This window comes from Rosa rugosa, chromosome 4 (assembly GCF_958449725.1).
Source record: "Rosa rugosa chromosome 4, drRosRugo1.1, whole genome shotgun sequence".
Taxonomy (NCBI): domain Eukaryota; kingdom Viridiplantae; phylum Streptophyta; class Magnoliopsida; order Rosales; family Rosaceae; genus Rosa; species Rosa rugosa.
The window spans coordinates 22,310,906-22,332,387 of record NC_084823.1 but is presented as its reverse complement, the minus strand read 5'-3'; the positions used below and the strand labels follow the sequence as shown (position 1 = coordinate 22,332,387).

The 21,482-nt window shown below is 37.5% G+C and overlaps 2 long non-coding RNA genes across 4 annotated transcripts; both read left to right on the top strand.

The window, feature by feature from the left end:
- Positions 1-524: 524 nt before the first annotated feature.
- On the top strand, positions 525-2,061 carry LOC133742911 (uncharacterized). 2 transcript variants are annotated; one of them, XR_009862826.1, is made up of 3 exons: positions 525-679; positions 1,404-1,457; positions 2,007-2,061. It is a non-coding gene; the product is annotated as an uncharacterized LOC133742911 (long non-coding RNA). The 2 variants fall into 2 exon arrangements; XR_009862825.1 differs by having other exon boundaries at positions 1,977-2,061.
- Positions 2,062-5,089: 3,028 nt separating this feature from the next.
- On the top strand, positions 5,090-6,316 carry LOC133742191 (uncharacterized). 2 transcript variants are annotated; one of them, XR_009862408.1, is made up of 5 exons: positions 5,090-5,151; positions 5,248-5,346; positions 5,473-5,605; positions 5,698-5,796; positions 5,881-6,316. It is a non-coding gene; the product is annotated as an uncharacterized LOC133742191 (long non-coding RNA). The 2 variants fall into 2 exon arrangements; XR_009862409.1 differs by having other exon boundaries at positions 5,092-5,144.
- The last annotated feature ends 15,166 nt before the right edge of the window (positions 6,317-21,482 follow it).

Here is a 21,482-nt window from a genome sequence, read left to right as displayed (position 1 = left end):
GTGTTCCGATTACTTAAAACCCAGACCTCTCTCTCTCTCACTCTCTTTCTATCCCTTTCTCCGATGGAGATGGACTCCCTCCCCAACGGCACCTCCGCCTCCCCGAGCCCGAGCCCGAGCCCAGCCACCGCACCCCCGCCGTCCTCGAACCTCGGCCACCTCTCCGACTCCTTCAAGCTCGAGCACCAGTTCCTCTGAGTCCCCTTCGAGCACTACAAGAAGACGATCCGCGCCAACCACCGCCTCGCCGAGAAGGAGATGTCCGCCGTCATCAACGACGCCGTCAGTCACCTCAATTCCCTCGTCTCCAGGCTCCAAGGCCTCAAACGAAAGGTAAACGAATCACAATTCAAAGAATTAGAGTGATCTGGAGTATTGAATCGTCGAAATTCGAGCTGATAATTTTGAATGTTAGGCATAATAAGTAGTTATTCTGATTATATTGCAAAATTGTGATTGACATTTTGTGTGGTGATTGATGTTGAAGCAGGAAGAGGGGAGCAAGACTGAGCACTTACAGGTGCCGGGCGAGGCTGGACCATTTAGAATGAGCAGATGTGGAGAATTTGTCAGAATGGAACAATGTGAGGTTGAACCGGATCCTTGTGGACTATATGTTGAGGATGTCTTATTATGATACTGCGGTGAGGTGAAGATGGCCGAAAGCCAAAATATTCAGGTAGTTTTGCTTTCTGGTCTCGGATTAGCTGGAATTGTATGATATTATGGTTCTTATGGTATGGTTTTGGTCTTGTACTTTCCGGTATTTGTAACTCATGCTAGGCCTATTCACTGAAATTTAGCTTGGCCAAAAGGTTTTGTAATTTGGAATGTTACGTAAGTGAAGAAACCGACTTATCGATTTAAACAGGTTGAGTCTCATTCCCTCAAGTATAAGAGTTAAAAAGAGTAAAGACAAGTAGAAATAAGTAATGGATAATGGCTTCCAGTTTCTCTCCGTGGAAGACTGCCAAGGTTCATTGGCATGTTACAACTCTTTGCTTTTAAGCATAATGTTACATATGGTCGTGTCACTATCAAGATCCCTCATGAAATTCATTGTCTTGATGTCTTTCTCATGCCTTCACAACTTTCTCTATTTTATGCTAATTTCACTTCGGTGAAGTTGCAGGCATAATCCAGTAAAATGACGAAGGTATCACAATCATTGTGTTTCTAGTGGCTATTGTTGCTTTGTTTTAATCAGAATTCATATTTTCTAGTGTGATGCATACAGGCAAACATCATCTAGCAAAGCAATTGATAAATGTGTTACAGAACTTATATTCATTGTTGACGCATTAAATCTGTTCAACGAGGATTTTTCATTTTTCTCAAACCATAGAATAGAGCCAATTAGGCACGAGAATATAAAACCTGAGTTCAATGTTTTTGCATTGCAGGAACTGCAGTTTGGAGCCACTGCCTCAAAAGTTTTATGAGTCATAGTTGAAGAGGTATGCTGCCAAAATATTATATATTTAGTTCAACCTCTAAATTTTGTCGAAGTGTTGATTAGAGTTTTAGAATATAGAGTGTTAAAGGGTCCAGCAATAGGAGCCAATTTGAAGTCACTAATTTCTCAATTTTTTAGCAATTTTTTGTACCTTGGGCATTATGATGGTTAGCCATGGATATATCTAGGACTGTAATATATGTTCAGTGGGAGTTGGTTTCAATGCCACTATGTCTACAAACATTTTAGGATTCCCCTGTTTCTTCCTATTATTCTGAAATTGTCTGATTATCATTTGGGTTAAATTTGTTCCTATAGTTCGTAATTTGGCTATGTATCTTTTAAAAATATCATCTCCTTCAAATTCTTTTTTGAGTGTTTTACATTGTGAAGTTTGTTCTTTATAAAATTTTGCAGTGGTGTAGTTATCAGATTTGCATTTTTATTGAGATCACAACTCTCTTTTTGATCTATTTTTGTGGATATGCAGAAAGCTAACAAGTATTGTTCCTTCTGACAGATTTGCCTTCTATTGTTGTTCATGTGACAGGTGCCTTAGTTTACAGTTCAACTCTCACTGAAAGAGTGTTCATTCTGGTTGAAGGGTAATATAGCTATGGATTATTGTTTCATCCGTCGTTGCTTTTTCTTTTCTTTTCTTACGATGGTGTAAAATTTGCACTTATTGTGTTAATTTTATGTTTTCTTCTTTATGGTGCCCTTTTAGCTGTAGAATGTGTACGAAATGCTTCTGATGGAACCTTGATGCATTCTTTGACGGGTCACAATGAATCTGTAAGTAGTCAGTGGTGTTTTTGCAGTTTCCTTTATTCTACTTTGAATTTCTTCATAAGTTGTGTTCTTGAATGCTTTAGTTGCAATATGTGCCTGTGGTTCTGTGTTCTGACAATGTTGCAAGTAATTTTAAAAGATTACTTATTGTACTTGTATACACTCTTGTTAGCTTTCATCAGATTGACTCTCATTCCTCTTGTTTATTACTTTTATTGGCTTGATATTAATTAACTTTTGTTTAACTGTAGGTACCAATTCACTTCTCATTTGCTTTGAAGGGTTGCACTTGCAGGTATTATTATGTTTTTCTATATGGGGTGGCTTCCTTAACATGAGTTATTATGCTTTTCTAATTGGGGCACTTTGCTCGTTAGACTGACATTTTGTTTTCTTTTTAAGATTTTGGTTTAGTATGTGAACAAATGGTGACAGACCTGTTGTTGTGTTGTGTTTGTCCACATTTACAGGCGGACTTAAAAAGCTGGACTTCAAAAGTTGGACAGAGCTAAAGACCAAAGAGGATCACCACAAAGCGGAAAGTGCTAGTACTCTATGACATATGATTTAATTTCAGATGTTTAGTATACTCGGGACCATTAAATGTATCTGATTGTCTAATTTTTTATTATCAGTAGTGTGTATTACCATGTATATATTATGGATACAAGACTGATGACCAGGAAGAAAAAAGGGGGAGAAAAAAAAGTAAAAAAAGCTCCAGTTTGGTGCCAATTAAAAATGGCACCAATTTTTTTTTATAAAATTGGGGCATGTTTCCCACTGATGTTAGAGTTGCCAATTAAAGATATAATGGTGTAAAAGATGATGTGGCACCTGACAAAAGTAATATGAGAGGGTGATGTGACACACATGTCAGTTTGGTTAAAAATAGCCCACCGATAATGTCTTGGTGCCCTATGTTCCAAAGGAAACTGGGGCAAAGAGCACTGTCAAGGTTTGGGTGGCTGCATAGTGGCTAATGAAGATTTTGGTGGCTTTTGTGAGTAATGAGCACCCTTATTGGAGGGTGTCCTTTGGCCAATTTTCTAGTAGTGGATTAGTTTGCTATATCGACCATTGGGGCTTGGTTGGTGTGATTGTAGCAAGGTTAGTCCTTTGTACACTTTTGAACTGATTTTGTTAATAGCAGATTAAGAATGGGGAGGACACCGTCCCGATAAGCATGGTTGATTTTTTGAAGAACCAAAAACTGAATTGAGTTTGGTGATTGAAATAATTTTATGGTCTATTTTGTTGCCCAATGAATTGAATTAGTGCAGCAGTGGAATGGTATTTGTGTATGTCAGTAATCTAGTTATGGTCCTATTTAGATTGTTGTTTATCAGTGTAAGTGTGATATCCTGCACCCGATTGATGCTTTTTTGTGTTTTTCTTTTTGGTTTCGATAATACAGATTAAAGTCTAATTGAATTTCTTTCTAGGTTCTATATTTGATCGGTGAAGGATTAAAGCTTTGTTTAGACGAGGCAAAACAATTAAAGTCACTCCCATTATAGCCCAACAATTTGAAGCAGGAGGTGAATGAGAGCTTTCCATTTGGGCGATTGCTACCGAGACCCCAGAATTTCGAAGATCTGTGTTCGAGGTCTGAGTTTTTTTTTTTTTTTGGATGTTATTGATGACTGTAGTTGTTTTTAGTTTTTCATTATCCAAAAGATTAAAGCTTTGTTTTTTGAATTACATGCGTGGTCTGTCAATTTGTTAGTCTAGGCAAGCAATGCATTACTACCAAACCATGTGCGTGATTGTGTTTTTTTTTTTTGACAGGATAGAGCAAAGTCGCTTAAGTTACCAAACCATGTTGGAATTGAGTGTAGGAACACTCAGATTACACGAGTGAGTTGGGGTTTTAGTGATGTTGTTTGAATACTGTGAAATCAAATATAATGATCATTGCGTTTGCAAACATAAAGAAGTTTTACTCAAGGGTAATGACCGTTATCTTATCAGATTTGATGGACTATGGTATTGGTTTTTTAATAGCTTTAGAAACTCAAAAGATAAATCACTTCTCTAAACTAATATGTTCTCATTGAGCTTCAATTTTTCTGTGAAGTGAAATTTTTTTGGTGCATGGTTTCTTTAGAGCATAATTTCATTCCCTATTATTGTTGCCAATATATTAGGTTTGACTATTAACAATGCATGTTGCTATATTCAACTATCTTTATATTCATCAATATACAGAAAAGAGTTTCTCATGAAAATCATCTTCATATTTCTGTAACAGAACTCTCTGAGATGGGATCCTTATATTAGTTCTAATTTCAATGTCTTTTCAATATAGATTATTTGTTAAGCTGTATTGTTTCAAAGTTTCTAATCATATACTTGGAATTCTGTAATTGCACGTAGAAATGCTTTGTGGGAGATTTGGCATGCTGGTCCTATATGGGTTTGAGAAAGCTAATTAACCATCAAAAGTGCAGGCAGTCATATATCTTTCTTGCATCTTTGGTTCTCGGATTTGCCTGTGTAATTCAGCAAGTGCAAGAGGCCTCCAAGTACAAGGTAGAATTTGGATCTATTCCTGTTTTATGGTTTCTTCATTTTCTGGACACTCTAATCTTTGTTTGCTGACTATACAAAAGAGTATTGTATGTGGGGTCAAGCAATATATCTGAGTTTTCAATTAATATTTCGACTCTAGCAAAGTATCCCACAAGGCTCAATTTTAGATCAGACTATATTACTGCATTTGTAGAAGCTGGGGAACTCACCTGGACACCCTTTGTTGTTATACTATACCTCTGATTCGGTGTCTCTTTTTATAGTTGACTCAAGTAACTTATATCTTTATTTTTAGGCCCTTCACTATCATCAAAAACAGGAAGTCTTTGTTTGAAGATTTAGAAGCACATTACTAATACAAGTAAGAGGTTGTTATACATAGATTTAGTTACCAACTTTGCTTACCCTACGATAGTCATTCTGTGATCAACTCTGTTTCTAACAATAGTCTCTTTGTCAAACAGGTGTTAAGAAGCTTCACATCTCAGGCATTGAAAACTTCCAGAATGCACAGTATTAGTTGTGTCACCTATGAAGCCAGATTCCTCTGCTTCAACAATTCTGTAAGTTCCATGCTTGGGTCAACAACATGAGTTATTTAATGATTAAATAAATTGGGGTATTGGTAAACTGACAGAATCGGGTATACCCAGTCAGTGTCATTAATGGTGTATAATTATGTTTTATAGGTAGACATGAGGAAGGCGAATATGGATTTTTTGCATCCATGTACTGCTAATAGAGTAACTGAGCTTCCCGGGTTTAAAGATGAAGTTCATATCAGTGTATACCCATCCTCTTCACTCCCTCATGTTTATCAGTGTATGTGTTCCCCATCTAGCTAACTATTTATATTTGCATTTTTCTAGTTCAGGCAAGGTTTATTAGGTACTGAAAATATTTATTTCTTTCAGGGCATTCCGGAGCAGATCGGTGATAAGACTTGTGGATATTGGATTATGCATTACATGAGGGATATAGTAGAGGACAAAAACCAAGAGTGGAGTGCTAAGGTAATCAGTAACTAATTTATTGTACTAGTGATTTATTGGATTAATTATCCATTGTGATGCATAACTAAGCTTCTGTCCTTGCAGTGGGAAAGAAAAGCAAATCACTATTACACAATGGAGAATGTTGATGTTGTCCGGGCAGAGTGGGCAAAGTATGTTATGAAGTTCAAAGATAACTAGTGCATGTGTAGGTTTATTAACTAGTGCATCAACTTTTGGACATGGATAGTTGATATATATATATATATATATATAGGCCAGATTTTGATTGCAGTACTGCTAGCTATTTTGCTATGTTGTTTAGTTGGTTGCCCACATTGTGTTGTGCTTCTGGCTTATTAGCAAGCAGTACTGCATGCATATATTTTGGTGGCTGCCCAGTTTAGTATATATGGGCCGTTTAGAACTGATGTTGATGATTAGAACTGTGATGTTGATGATTAGGTTCTGATGTTGATGATTAGAACTATGTACATGAGACAATGGTGGATTAATGGAAATTGCAATGAATGATTTTGGATGTGGATTTTATGGTTTCAGAAATAGCCAATTTTAATTTCCAGAATGCATGCATACCAATTGTACAGGGGACTACTAAAATGTGTCATTACAAACTGCAAGCTACAACAAAAGCACACCAAAATGTGTGGTTGCAAATTTTAACGTACTATTAGTGGTCCTTGTTATATTCAGACCACAAAAATTTGTCGTCTAAATAATCTCAAACGACAGTAAATTGTCGTCGTAATGAAATTGACATAACAAAAATCTATTGTCTAAACCATTTCCCAACATCACATATGTATAATTGAAAAATCTTTCACACAACACTTAAATGTCATACAAATCAACCATAGAACGACACTTAATTGTCCTCTGATACACTTTACGACCACATATAATTGTCGTGTAAAGTAAATTAGCACAACCTTTAAGTGTTGTTGTATGAGAGAAGACACTACATATGAGTCTTCATATTTCTTATTTAAGGGCATTCAGACCACACAAATAAGTCTTGCAATATGCTTCACAGAATAGTATTTCAAAAAATATGTCATTGTTTTGTTTATCAGACAATACAAAACCGTTGTTTGAATGCTTTTAAAGAAACAGATCACAATGTTCCCAAAATGCAAAACTCATCAGACGACACATTTTTTATGTCGTCTGAAAATTCAGACGACAGAACTCTTCTGTCGTTCGATACGCCCAAGACACGACATCGTACTAGACGACACATTTTCGTTCGTTCAGACGACAGAACAGTTCTGTCGTCTGAAGGCCTTTTTGACATAGTGTAACAAACACTTTATTAATTCTAGGAAAGTCCAAGAAATTAATAACGAAATTTCGGGTATTACAATATAACTACATATAAGTACAAGAAATGGCAAATATCAATCCTTATTTTTCTGTCCGTATTTTTCATTACATTTCGTTTTAAACACGTACGTGTCAAATTTTATAATTTGCCGTTTCCGTATTTTATGGCCGAATTTTTCAAAGTATTTTTAACTAAAACTTACCGAATTATTCACGAACGTATTTTTGACGTTTAATTCTCATCCCGAATTTTACTAACTAGGGTCTCATCTAAATCACATCAGCAACTTACAAGGTAAACTATCAAAATTGCTAAATTGGTGAGTACATGGGTCTTATTGATGAAAAACTATAGGGGCTTACCTGATTTTGGGTGTAAATTATGAGGTAATAAATTGAATTTAGCCCATGTATTGAATTTAGATATATATAGCTAGCATTTTGAGTTTTTAATACAAATATGTATATATAAATTATGTTGTCATATATTTATGAGATGGAAGATGTATTTAGTCTAGGGTTGCTATTTAGTTTGGTACTTATCGAACTCTTGATTACCGAAATTAAAAAACATAAAAAATTTGGTTTTGGTAAATACGAATTTATCGAAATGCTAACTAACTAACTAACTATATATATATATACCTTCATGCAATTTTCTTTCAAAAAAATTGGAACTTGGCACAAGGAAGTATATTCAAAATTGTGAATGATTTTTTCAAACACGGCATTTCTTTAGCTGTTATTAAAGTTGATAAAACTAGAACTATTTTTAATGTTTTAATAATTCATGAAATTCTCTATGATTTTCAAAAGAAGAAAGGAAAGATTGGCGCTATGGCCATAAAACTTGACCTTGAAAAAGCTTAGGAATATCTAGATTGGCACTACGTCAAAGCTTGCCAAGGAAGCTTTGGTTTTAATGATCATTGAATAAAGCATATTTTGGAATGCATCTTTTCTGTTTCTTTCTCTTTATTGATTAATGGAAAGCCTAAAGAGTACTTTTTCCTTAGTAGAGGTAAAAGACAGCTTGTCTTTGTCTTTCTCTTTGTATTTTTATTCTTTGCATGAAACCTAGATTGTATTAAATGATGCCAAGCATGACAGATTGTATTAAATAGTCATTTGAGTAAAGACACATAACAGTAATGAAGTATGGAGAAAACGAAGCTATTTTGTCCCTGAATCAGTTGCAAATCCTATATCAACATCATTCTAATCGAACTGAATTATCTATTTTCTTCTTCTTCTTCCTTTTTTGATGGACCAATTTTTATTTCTAGGTTTTTTTTTTCTTGCACCATCGGTTGAAAAAAGAAAGGAGATCACCTGTTGAAAATATAAAGAGGGGAAGAGAGGAGAGAGAGAGAGAGAGAGAGAGAGAGAGAGAGAGTGAGACAGGAGACCATAGGCTTTTTTTTCTTCTTCTTCTCTGGAAACATGTAAACGTACTACTGTCATGTTCCTCGTTCCCCATACTCAAAAACTAAAGTTAATAAGAATTTACATGACGTAACATTTCATGATTTCAACATAGTTAAAATCAATTAGTAAAATAGTAGATTTACCTGACCAATCTCTAGATACCCCTTAGACTTTTCCAGTTCCCCCGTCTCCAGCCAACAATTGTCAGTTGAAGTTATGCGATGCTACTACCAAATCTTTAAATGTGAATACCATGGGCACTTCAATCCCTACGTTTAAAGATAGAGCTCCTTAACTAGGTTAAACAGTTGTAACTTAAAATTTCCAGATTTTGATTATTAATGGATTTAAAGATAAAGCAACCTGTACATTTTTCTTCGCGAACCTTCTGCTCCTCGCCAGAGCGAAAGCATTTCATTAATGGTTGAATGACACTGTATTTCATCATACTAGCTTGTTGGGTGAGGAAAGAAGCAGAAGGATTAGAGATAGAAACAAAACAAAGCTGAAAAGAGAGAGCCAAAAAAACTGCTCAACAAAACAAAGCTGAAAAGAACTACGAAGGTGCAGGAACAACATCATATAGAAGGATATTAGATAAGGAGGAAGGAGGCCAATCCACCTTCAAGTTTTGATTATACAACTGTCACATTTCAACTTTTGATTTACATGTGATACTGTACTCATGCATGTGAGAAGAGAAAGAATGTTTGTGATGCGCCGAAAATTTGTTATTATTTTTCAAGGATTTTTCGGAACTTAATTAGTAGTTGTGGGAAGATTTCGTGGTTAATGGATGGAGCGGAAGTGTTTCGGACGAGCGGAAGTGTTTCGGACGAATAATTACTTGAACTGTTTTATTTTCAAGGGGTCAAGGAGTTGACTTTTTATTCGTTGAGTTTCTCCAAAAAACATCCTTCACAAAAGTCGTAGAGCACGTCGATACGAGTTCGTGGATATGTGGTACGCGTAAATTGGAGTTCGTACGAGAGAGTTATGGTCAGTGGAAGTTATTTCCATTTTCGGAAATTTTTGTATAAATAGAAAAATTTCTGGATTGGTTTGCACGAAAAATAAAAGTTGCCATTTTTGTCGAATTCCAGAATTTTCCAAAAACTGAACTCTCTCAGTTTTCCTGGTGACCAAACCTGGACTCGAATGGAAGACCCAACTTTTATGGCGACGGCAGACCACGAAACCTACCTAGATCTCTTCCTCTCCTCGTTCCGATCCTCCCTACGGTGGTCTCTAGTGGCGATTCTCACCCACGATGGTGCAGTAAGGCGGTGAAGATCTGTGGCGACAGACACGATCGGTTTTCTCGATTTCGGTGACGGCTGGAGGTGAAGTCGATCTTGTTGTGCTCATGGAAGCCTCCTCTATCAATCCTTGGAGGTGGTTTTGATCGATTCTCGTTGTGGAACTGCCACTCAAGGTGAACAGAAATTCTTGGGCTTGCGACAACAATCTAGGCCGAGTTGGCTTGAACCCCAGGTATTAAAGTTGCTCCTCTTGGTGTTAGCTCCATTTTGGAGGTTGAATTAAGGTGGTTTTGAGTTTGTCCTGCAGTGCCTGCGGTGCACGTGCAGCCGTCTGTGGTAGCGCGTGGTGGCGCGTCCAGTGAAATCTGCGTGGTAGCAAGTTACCATATTATCATGGAGTTAATTGTTTAACTGTGACTATAGTTGATATTAGTGGCATTCCTGAGTGGATGACTACGTATATATATATTTACATGAAATATATATGTATCGGTGCATTTGTTGTGATATGAGCAGTATATGATGTATTGAGTTCATTATCGTTTGAAAATAGTGAAATTGTGTATTGAGTTGTGATTATAGAACATCATTTGTTGAGATTGCAAACAATGATTCGAATTGAGTTCATTATTGTTTGAGAATAGTGAAATTGTGTATTGAGTTGTGATTGTAGAATTTCATTTGTTGTGATACCATGGGTCTAGTATGACTATCTTAAATTGTGATTTAAGATATGGTAGCATATTTAGGAATATCAGTGTGATGATCTTTGTGATGATTTCCATGTAAAGCATGTGTAGGAATATCTATGTAATGATAGGTGAAATTAGTGTGATGATCTTTGTGATGAATGTTGTGTAAAGCATGTGGGAATATCTGAGTGATGACCAGTGAAATCTGTGTGATGATCAGTGTGATGATTGCTCTGTAAAGTAGTTGAATTGTTCTTAAGTTAACAATGATCAAGAGGGTTGCTGTGATGATTTCTCAGTGAAAGAGGTATGTTTGTTATTAAGTTAACAACCAATGAGAGGGTAACTTGATGATCGAAGCTACCAATAGATGTGAGGGCATGGAGTTGTGACGATTACTATGATTTGAATTGTTTGTTTTAATGTAACCTCCTGAACTAAAACTATACGCAAAGGCTACTACGAATTGATTTACCTTTGTTTGTATTGTGATTGCCTTGCTTTCTTCTTGATTTTGCTGTTAAGGGTTTGAATGATTTGAAGAGCCATAGTGGTGACGAGTGTTCCGTGTGGGGAGGATAGGAAGGTGATTTCATTGATTTTCACCTTTAATGTCACGTTGATGACAAAGGCTTCCTGTGGGGAGGAAATGAGTGTGATTTTGTAATTCGCCGTAGTGCATTAAATGGTTTCAAACATTACTTGAGGAGGTTTTGTTTGACTGGAATTTGTGTAATTGGATGCTAGGTTGAGAATCTGAGCATGTGGTTTTAGTCACGAGTTGACTTACGTAAGTATGATATGGAAGGATATGAAACTAATGGTTGTAGTTGTGAGTTATGTGTTTATCGTTGTTTAGGTTGAGGTGACTTAAGAATGTGTTTCTGCCTTGTGGTTTTGAGTTTACTCATACAAGCTTTCATAAGCTTACCGGGTTTGTTGTGTGGCAACCCGATACACTATTCGATGGTGTAGATCGAGGTTAATCCTGCAGGCCAGCGAAATCGTGGCTGAAGCTGATACATTGTAGCAGCTGATCGGGTAGGAAGCTAATTTTGTGGCTTTACTATTGTTAAGACTTCCGTTGTGTAGTAAGCTTTGAGGAGCAGTTACTTATTATATTGTTAACGCAATTTAATTTGTAAACTCTGTGTAATGTAATATGTGACTCTAAAGAAATGGGTATGTATTCACATTGTGGGTTCGGGACATAGTTGATTGCCTTTGTTTAAAGGAAAATTTTCTTAACTGTTTTGTTTGATGTTCGAACCATCACGCCTGGAGTTCTTGTGTTGATTGAAATTGTATTATTATTTGTGATTGAAATTCGGGGCGTGACAATGTTAATCCATATTGAAAACATATAAACTTTCTTGATTTTTCACGTTGTTACCAATACAACGTGATCTTTTCTTCTCTAGTTAAAAAGTAATTGGCACTGCCACTGTGATGATCTGGATTTTCGTTATTTAATTTTAGTAATTAATAATGGACCAGTTGTACGAATTATTGTTATTATGCTTTATTTGTATGTCATATGTGAAGTTGAATTGTTTCGGACAATTATTTATTCGAAAAATGCGGATTTAGGGGGGTTCAAGGTTGACTTTTGATACATTGAGATTCTCCTAAAACTTCCTTCACGAAAGTTCTAGAGCGCATCGATACGAGTTCGTGGACATGTGGAACGCGAAAATCAGAGTTTGTATGAGAAAGTTATGAGCGATTGAAGTTTGGGAAAATTCTATAAATATGGGTTTCCGTTTTCGGAAACTTACTATTTTCATTTTTGCAAGTTTCCCTTTCTGGAAATTTTACAAAACCTCCGTTCTCTCTCTTCCGCGGGTGACCAGACCCGTACTCGGCGCACCTGACCCGACTTTTCCACCGATCTCTGGCGACCTCTACCGGTGAAACAAGCCCAGACCGACTCGCCTCCACCATGCGCTCCTCCCTGTGACGTCCTCTATCGACGATTTTCACTGTGTATGGCGCTGGAAGACGGCGAACTCGAGTGCAGTCGGACCCGATCGGAAATCCTAGCTTTGGCGACTGCACGACTTCAAGCTTCCTGTTTTGAGTTCGTAGAAGCCTCCTCAAGCGATCCATGGTGTTTGTTTTGATCGACTCACGTCGGAATCGGATCAACTCACGGTGAACAGTTCACGGCGGCGATAGGCGGTGATCTAGGCAGAGTTGGCTTGAACCCCAGGTATTAAAGTTGATCTATTTGTTGTTCTTGACATTTTGGACGGTTGGATTAATCTAGTTTTGAGTTTTGGCCGGTGGTGGTTGTGCCACCGACTGTGGCGGCGTTTTTGCGGCCTTCTGGCCATGTAAGGGATAGTTTCTGGTTTTATATATCATCTACTCGTTGATACGAGCGTTTCGATATATAATACGTAATTTTTGGAGATCGTATGATTAAGTTGTGATTTTTACGGTTTTGGACCGTCTGATGATTCGATCTGTGAGGATTTGAGCATTTGATCAACTTGTGATTTTGACATATCAATCGTAGAAGTATTCCGGAGACATTGGGTGGTCTCGGATGTGGTTTCGCCTCGATTGGCGTCACTTTGGGGATTTTAGTTCAAAACGGGGGTTTCAGACTTAAATCGTTTGTGAATCGTTACTAAGTTGAAACCGTATGTGATTAGGTATTTGACGAAGTATTCTTGGACGGTTATTTTGTGGTTGAGCTGCTTTGTTCTGTGTTGAAGACGCAGCGGGAATTTCGAGGTGAGTAATCTCACAAGGTTCATTTACGAATGGAATTTAAGGGCTAAATACTGTTTAGTACCCTGTGGTTTGTGCCCAACATCAATTCAGTCCCTTGACTTTCAATTTCATCAAAAACACCCCTGCATTACTATATCTCGTTTAATAGGTCCTTCCGTTATCATTCCGTCAACAGCAACCGTTAACTCGCTGACATGGCATGCCACGTCAGCTCCTGTGGGCCCATCTCTAAGGCAAAATTCCCAAATTGTCCATGCCTCCATTCTAACCCATAAATCCTATTACAGCCCTCACTGTTCACCTCTCTCTCTCTCTCCATCACGATTTCATTCACAACTAGAAAAGGTCATGGATAACCTGGCCTCCAACGACGGCGACGGAAGGGAGAGCTTCCCAAAGGGACATGCCCTCGCCGCCATGATCGCTGAGGGAGGTGCAAGCGCGCTGGGTTCGGTTGACGAGGCCGATCAAGCTCTCCAATCTGGCCATGGTGGGATCGAATCGGAGTGATGGAGATCTGAGAGATTCACTCCCCGACCGCGGTAGAAGTAGCACTGGCGCCGGTAGCTTCCTCGCGGCGGCGTGAAGCGGAGCCCGGTTCTCCCTTCTCCAAACTAGCAGCGACGATGGCAGGACGAAGCCCAAAAACTTCTTGGATTTTCCGACATATTTTCCGACTCCGGCCACGGATGGACGCTAGACTGGTAGCGGTAGCTTCATCTTGGCGAGGTGAAGAAGCTTATGGTACCTGCTTGTCCATCTGTCAACTTGGGACAGAGAATCGAAGAGGAGAAGATGTTTGAGTTTTCCGGCGAATTTCCGGAGGTGGAACCAATTTGATCGAGCCCTCCTGCTTCTCCTTGAGGGCGGGGGTGTTCAGGCTCAAGTGTGGCTGGGAATGAGAGAGAGACATCCAAAGACTTGATCATTTTGGTATCCAAAGACTTGATCTCTTTGATTTAATTCTTGATTCCGGATTTTTGTTTCTTGTTTCTACTTTGTGGGTGTTTTGAATTGGAATACCCTTTTGGATTTTGCTGGGTTTTTTTGTTTGTTTGAACTTCTCTAATTCATGGTGTTAGTTTGGTGTTAATTGTGTTCTTTCATCTTACTCTATTGGAGCTTAATATTACTAGAATATGGTGAACTGAATTTGATGGGAATTTGGTGAGGATCATGTCCCCGTCGAACCAGGCTAACCAGGTTTGATGGAAAGATTCCAGAGTGTGGAGCGAGGAGAGGCCGACGGAGGAGACGGCGGAGTGGGGTAAGTTGCGGCGGTGTCCGGCGAGGTAGTTGCGGTGAGGAGGGTGAGAAGGCAGACGGTGGAGAGAGGGGTTAGAATGGAGGCATGGACAATTTGGAAATTTTGCCTTAGAGATGGGCCCACGGGAGTTGACGTGGCATGCCATGTCAGCGAGTTAACTGCTGCTGTTGACGGAGTGATAACGGAAGGACCTATTAAACGAGATATAGTAATGCAGGGGTGTTTTTGATGAAATTGAAAGTCGAGGGACTGAATTGATGTTGGGCACAAACCACAGGGTATTAAACAGTATTTAGCCCAATTACCTTTATCGTTTTGAGAGTTATTTATTTAACTGCAAACTATAGTAGGTATTAGTAGGCATTCCTAAGCGGATGACTACGTATATATATATATATATATATATATATATATATATATATATATATATATATATTTACGTGAAATATATATGTGTTGGTGGATTTTGTTGATTGATGAAAACAATATGCATGATTATGCTCATTTATTGTTTTGGGTTATGGCTTTTTGGAAAACAAATGATTGTGGAAATGTTGATTTCTATTGTTTTGAAAAGCATTGAGATTAGTGTAACATTTTGAGTCCTGTGTGACTTCTTTAAATGTTTTACTTTGAGGGACCGAGAGGCCCGAGGATTTAATGTCCCAAGTTGACTTTTGGCAGTATATCGAGTAATCACGTCTTTGACCAGACGAGTGGTTACAATTTCAGTTAGAGCTCTAGTCTGTCTGCCAGTGTAATTCATGGGGTAACGGTGCGAGGTTATATCTAACTCATGAATTTGTGTTTTAAGGAAAGAAGGTGTGAGTTGCTTTCCTTATATACGATTTTTAGGAAATCAAGGTGTGAGTTGCTTTCCTTGTTTCGTGATTTGAATAGGAAATCAAGGTGTGAGTTGTTTTCCTTATTTCGTGATTTGAATAGGAAATCAAGGTGTGAGTTGCTTTCCTTATTTCGTGATTTGAAAGGAACCAAGGAGTGAGTTGTTTTCCTTTATTAAGTGTTAGTAAGGAGATCAAGGCATGAGTTATTTTCCTTAGTTTTGGTGTGAGTTGTTTAGTGGTGGTTTTGAGTTACTCATACGATGTAATACCCCGGAAAAAAAATCCAAATTAAATTTCGTGGATTTTTAGAAATGATTTCACGATAGTAGGAGCGAGTACGAAGCTTGGAGAAGTTGTGGAATTAGTTCGAACGATTTTATTTTCGAAAACGAACGTTTTTAGGGGGTCAACAAAGTTGACTTTTTATACGTTCAAAATTTGGGAAAACTTCCTTCATGAAAGTTGTAGAGCTCGTCGATACGAGTTCGTGGACATGTGGAACGCATTATTCGGAGTTCGTATGATTAAGTTATGAATATTTGAGAATTGGAAATTTTCTATAAATAGGAAAAATTTCTGATTTATTCATTAAGGACGAAACTTTTCTGTTTTTGCGGAATAGTCCCCCGGACTCTCTCTCTCTCTCGATCGAAAACCCTCAGACCCGGCGGGTCGAGCTCGACCCGACCCGGCTTTTTCACCACCCTCCGGCCACCTCCAGCTCAGGACCCGGCGCCTCCCGAACTCGCCGCCGCACGCCCAGTCGCCTGGTGGTGTCATCTTGCTCCGCCGTTGCCCCCAGAAGTGGATCGAAGCCCCCCCGAAGCTAGAACCCGACCCGACCGGAAAACCACTTTTCCGGCGTAGCATGGGCCGATCGTTCCCATTTTCGTGATCTCCTCTTCATGCTGATCATCCCCATGTAAGCCTTTCATCACGATTTTGTGTATAGAACGCTAGATCATGGTTTGACTTTTTCGACGTCCCTGATTTAATCTGAAATCTGATCAGACGCACGAGATTAATCCAACTTCAACGCTTGATCTAGGACGATCTAGGCCAAACCAGACTTAGCTCCAGGTATGAAAGTCGACCACCCTTTCATTTTGAACCAGTTTGTAGTTGGTCACTTTGCCATCTGAGGTGGTTGACCGGCGTTGACCGCCGCGTTGACCGCCCACTGACCACCGCTTGTGGCGGCGCATCAGACCATATTTCGAGTTTTCATTATCTAGGCGATGATCTATGCATCCATACGAGCGTTTTGATATATAACATGGTCATGTTAGAAAAAGTTGATAAATAGTGGATTTACGTTTTGACGTTACTATTTAACGTTTTTACGTTTATCTTCGGTTTACGATCTGTGAAGATCTGACCATCGGTTTTGCTTCAATTTTGGATATGTTGATCGTATGACTGTCCCGGTGACTTTGTGAGGTCACGGGCGAAGATCCGACCGTTGGACCTTCGTATAATTGAGAAATAGTGATTCGGAAGGCGATTCGTGAGAATCTGACCGTCGGATTTTCATATAATTTTATGGAGATGTTTGTTAGAGTGATTCAAGAAGATCTGAGTCTTCGTGATAATTTTGGAGGATGATCCTAAAGGCGATCCGTGAGGATCCGACCGTTGGATCATCATTAAATTCAGATCCGACCGTTGGATCATCGTATAATTTCGATCTGACCGTTGGATCATCATTAAAATTAGAATCCGACCGTGGGTTTCCGTATATGTGTGCTTTTGAGTTGTTGGCTAAGTTAAGATCATTATTGGATTAGGTGATCGATGGATTTATTTGGCGGACGATTCGTGAGATTGTTAATGGAGCTGTTAAGAAGACGCAGCTGGATTAGAGGTGAGTAAACCTCACGTGGTTCATATTACGAACCCAATATAATTAATTGCTTTATTTTGCAATCATATGAACTATAGTTGGTATTAATGGGCATTCCTGTGTGAATGTCTATCTATATATATATTATTTATGTGAAATAATATGTATTGTTGAAATTGTGAGATATTATGTACTGTTATGGTTGTGTTGAGTTTATTGTTGAAAAGCAACAATATTGTGAGAGGTATTAAATTTATTGTTGAGAAACAATAAATTGTTGATTTGTTGAGATATATTGATCTGTGGAGATCAATAGGTCACGGGGGTGACCATGGCATCTATTAGTGAACCACGCCCTTGTACCGGGTAGGTGGAAACTAATAGCATTAAATCGTGAACCACGCCCTCGCGCCGGGTAGGTGGAAACGATCAGTTAGAGCTCTAGTCTGTCTGCCAAATGTTGAGTGATCTTATGAGGGTAACGGGGAGTGACTCATAAGTGTATAATATTTATATATATATATATATTTATATATATAAGAGAGTGAGAAAGTGAAGTGGTTTTGTGGTGATCATTGTAATTGTGATGTTTCTACATTTCTATACTTGAGTTAAAGGAAATGTATTTTATTAAATCAACAGTTCTTTCTTGTTTACTCATACTGGCTGTAAAAAGCTTACCGGGTTTTGTGTTGTTGCAACTCCCGGTACACTATTCAAATTGTGTAGCGGGTAATCCTACAGGACAGGAGAACCAGGACGGTGATCGTGCGGTTAGAGCAATTGTTAGAGTTTTACAGCAATTGTACGTTGTGAGGTGTGTTATGCTCATTTGAGCTTTACAATATTGCTTGTGAGAGTGAATTGTAATAATGAACTCGAAGTTTCGAGATTTGGATTTTGTAATTGTAATTATTCATGTTTCGGATTTGAATTTATTATTCAAAATTCGGGGCGTGACATACGAACTTTCATAAGCTTACCGGGTTTGTTGTGTGGCAACCCGGTGCACTATTTAATGGTGTAGGGGCTAATCTTGCAGGTCAGGATAATCATGGCTGATGGCTGAGGTAGCGCCTTTGCATCTTTACGGTAGGAAGCCATTTTTGTGACTTTATCGTTGATAAGGACTTCCGTTGTGTGGTAAGCTCTGAGGAGCATTTACGTTTTATTTTGTGTTGACAATTTAATTCGTAAGCTTATGTAATATATGACTCTGTGGAGCGGGTCAATATTGACATAGTGGGTTCAAGGCATCAGTATGTACTTGGTTTAAAGGGAAAAAGTTTCCAGGTATTTTGTATTGATGGCTGAACGATCACGTATGTATAATTATGGGATTGTATATCGATTTTTATTTGTGTTAAAAATCAGGGGCGTGACAGCTACAACTTTCCCACTGTTTCTCTCCCTCATATTCAACATTCTCCACAGTGGCAGATTCAAGATTTAAACTTGGGGTGGGCTGGAAAGTTTCATTTCCTTAACTAAAGCGATAAGAAATTTTATCGCAACGCTAATATTTTATTGAGTTGTTAAATAGATTACCGCAAAAGAAAATGATTTGAAATCATTTTTTATTGAATAAAAATAAATTTGAGAGAATAACATACTGGGAGAAATATTATTTTCCAAAAAAAAAAAAAAAAAAACATTAAACCTATTTAATAGATGTATGAGTGGAAGAAAATAGGAAAAAGTAATTAAACCTATCGTATTGTATGAGGCTATGAATGGAAGGCAATAGTAATAAGTAAAAGAAATATGAGTGAGTAAAAGGCAATAGGAATAAGTAAAAGAAGAAGAAGAAGAAGAAAAAGAAGAAGAAGAAGAAAGAGAAGGAGGAGAAGGAATAAGTAAAAAAAAAAATGTGAGTGGAAGGCAATGGGAATAAGTAAAAGAAATAGTGAAGAAGAAGGAGAAGAAGAAGAAGAATGAGGAGAAGGAATAAGTAAAAGAAATATGAGTGAGTGGAAGGCAATAGGCATAAGCAAAAGAAATAAAGAAGAAGAAAGAGAAGGAGGAGAAGGAATAAGTAAAAAAAAAAATGAGTGAGTGGAAGGCAATAGGAATAAGTAAAAGAAATAAAGAAAAAGGAGGAGGAGGAGGAGAAGGAATAAGTAAAAGAAATATAAGTGAGGTTTCCAGCAATAGGATTAAGTAACATAAAAAAGAAACATAAGAGGGCTCGAACTAGGGTTATTTTGATGATAGCAAAGTCTGTCAGCCAACTGTGCAAGAACCTACATAATTTACATTACATATACTAAAAACTTTATCTATAAAAATATCGAGTGTGCTTGAGCTCACCCAATGGTATACGTAGATCTCTGCCCCTAATTCTCCATATTTTCAAACTCCACTTATTGGATTTCAACATTAGTTTCTATCACCTGTTTAATCCACCTCAAAGTTACCATTACCTCTCTTTCTTTTATTTGAGATTTGGTAAACCGACTCTTGGTAACCGAAATCGAAAAAACCAAAATCAGAAAATATCGAACAAGTTGGTTTGGTTTTGGTGGATACCGAATTTACCGAAATGATACCTTTTTTTTTTTGCCATTTTAAGGGATAACTTATTAGACCCACTTTTCGATCACATATCCACATATCATTCGTTTAGTTTTTAGGTATATATGAGTAGATCACCTCTGTAAATTTTACAGCCAAATTGATAATCGTTAGGGCATTCATAAATGCGATTTACAATTATAAACATGAACAGTACAGGTTGAACATATTTAGTTCGTCCATTGATTTAATCTAGTTCGATACCTTAACGATTATCATTTTGGCTAAAAATTTGCAAAAGTGATCTATACATTAGAACCTAAAAACTAAACGGTCGAGATGCCAAAATGTGATCAAAAAGTGGGTCTAATAAGCTATCCCTCAAAATGGCCAAAAAAAAAAGGGATCCTGTGTGTGTGTGTGTTTGATACAAATATATATATATATAGTCATATTTTATGTGATGGAAGATGTATTTAGTTTAGAGCTGCCATTTGGTTTGGTAATTACCGAATCGACTGAATATTGATTGAATATTTGAGGTTGGTAAACCGACTCTTGGAAACCGAAATAAAAAAATATTAAAAAATTTAGTTTGATTTTGGTAAATACCAAATTTATTGAAATTGTTAGCAATATATATATATATATATATATATATATATATATATATATATATATATTCATGAGATATAAGATATACTGGATCGATCAACAACGATAACTAAAAAGAACAAAGCAGTGCATCAAGAGAAAGGTTTGGGCAATCCTCAGCTATGAAATTCCTTTCCTAATCCATTTCTGCATTATATTTGGCAGCTGCAGCTCTCTCTCTCTCTATCTCTCTCCACCTCTCTGCAGCGAAGAAGCAAAGACACGATAGCACTGAGAACACCCAGGTGTCGACGCAAGAGACAGGAGGCAGGGGTACAATAGACTTTTGACAATACGGCTCGGCTGGAGCCGGCACTGTTCATAAGCCGATGAACAGTGCGTTGAGAATTAGTATATAGTAAATTTAGTTTAACAAAGTATGCAGAGCAGAACTATAGGTAGGCTAGAAGGGGTATGGACTCCCCCTCCCGGCCAACACTTTTTCAAACCTAATAATAACTATACAACCCAAATACTGTGGACTACTCCTAAAACCTTAAATACTGTTGTTATGAAATATTGGATTGTGTCTTCTTAATTATTCTCATCGATTTGAATTTATATTACGGTTGAAAGGAAGCTTGAACAATTGAATTTCAATTGATTGAATATAGATCAAGACAATAACCAATTTATTGTTATGATATATGTTAACCAGCTAAAACAAAATTTATCAGAATAATTAACCATAAACATCAAGTGATCTATATTGTTTCTTTATGTTGGTTTGGAGATAAGGAATGAGAATAATCTAGCTAGACAGAGTAATAATAATTCATTTTAGTCAATGTCTATTAGAAGATACTTAGCCATTGAAGATGCAACAAGTTAATATCTTGTTTTGCAATTGGGTTGCATTTGTTTTGTTTGTTGTTTTTAATTGTTTGTACGTGTTGGAAAATCAATAGAAGTCGTTCATAACAAAAGTAAACAAATTTTTATAAATCAGTAAACGACTATGGCTAAAATCTATGGTTTTAAGAAATCAATAACAGTCTATCAACTTTTTAAAGAGTCTATGAACTTTTCAGAAAGTCGGTCATTTAAAAAAGTCTACAAATCTAAATCCGATACACTTCCTTAGTTATTATTTTCAAATATTTTTTAATTATTCCA